Source organism: Leptopilina heterotoma, unplaced genomic scaffold (genome assembly GCF_015476425.1).
Source record: "Leptopilina heterotoma isolate Lh14 unplaced genomic scaffold, ASM1547642v1 Lhet_304, whole genome shotgun sequence".
NCBI classification, from domain to species: Eukaryota; Metazoa; Arthropoda; class Insecta; order Hymenoptera; family Figitidae; genus Leptopilina; species Leptopilina heterotoma.
Window position 1 is genome coordinate 596733 of NW_025111008.1, and position 1514 is coordinate 598246.

A 1514-nucleotide genomic window follows, 5' to 3' on the forward strand; every position below is an offset into this window, starting at 1 on the left:
TCCTCCTTAATAATTTTTCCTTTTACTTTCCGGCCAATGCCTCAAATTAAAACAAAACGAAAACAAAAGAATCTTTCTTTAAAAATAAGTCCGTCGTCTTTGACGTGCAAAACGTGAAGAACGAGCGCCCCTCGGCTGCTCGTTCTTTTTGCCTATTAGACGCGGCTCTTACTCAACAGCCACCCTGTCGATAAATGCAAATTAATACATCTACGAGTAACGACTAATGGGTTGCAGCCGCGACTTAATATTAGTCTTAATATTAATTTAAGGAAAACAGCTAATCTTGGACTAGTGACACTAAATTATCACGTAATGAGCCTGGAGCATTGCAATAACACAATGAAATTAATTTTATAAACATAAACAATAAAACAAATTTTTGTTTAATAATAATAGTTCTTGTAATAGAACTTTTGGCTGCATTATTTAATATTCGTCCTCAAGACTGCTTCCTGAACCCTGCTCGCTCCTTCTGAGAGTCCTTATTGGTTTCGTTGCGCTACTTTCGTCGCATCTAATAGGCTTAAACAAAAAATAAAAACAATACAGCAGTAATCAGTTCTTTCTTACTTTCGGAAATACTCTCGGATCCTTTTGAGATAGATTTTTTTATGAAAATAATAATAATTTTAACAATAAGTGTTTATCAATATTACATAGATTGATTTTACCCCTTCTAAAAAATAACATTTTATCCAAAAGAAAATATATATAAAAAGGGGGCTTCACGTCCACGTCAAGGTCGAGGACTTAAAAAGTGTCTTCAATTTTGACACTGTTACAACACCCCTTCCCAGACCGAAAATGTGGGGTGAAGCCAGAACGCTTGACTGTTACTTGACGAGATAATATTTTTGTCTGAATCTATTAATCAATTCTATCTCTCGGATCCAAGAGTAAATCTTTCCTGAATTCTGTTATCATAACTTCAATTAATAACAATGACAACAGGTAAAGTAAATTAAAAGAGTTTATTATGAAATAATGAAAATTACAAAGTATTTTAAGTACTTGTTTAAACCTTATAAGTAGTTAAAAAAAATCATTTACATTTTATAGTAATAGTAGGAAGAAAAGAATAAATGTAAACAGAATTGGAGAAAAGAAATAGTTAGTAAATTTAAGTCGAGGCAAATGTATGGATCAACTTTAACCAACAGGATTCATTCATTTTCCCCCAGAATGGAATTTATACCATTCAATATTGTCTCGAGAAACCCTCCAACGTTTCATAAGCTCTTCTTCCTGACAGAGCAGATCCCATTTAGCGGCTTCTTTACGCTCGCGCACCTTACGACCTGCACGACATCCTCTCATTCTACGACGAGGGACATTAGGCGCTACTTCGGCTGCCGATTCTTCGGGTTCGGGGACGTTAACCGTTTCTACTTCTTCCTCACTTATCGGGTTATCCACAATGGCCTCACGGTTAGTACGGTTAAGCAGATGATATTGACCCCAGTAATTTATTATTTTAAAATCTGGGTTGCCTACGTAAATTACTTCTGGCC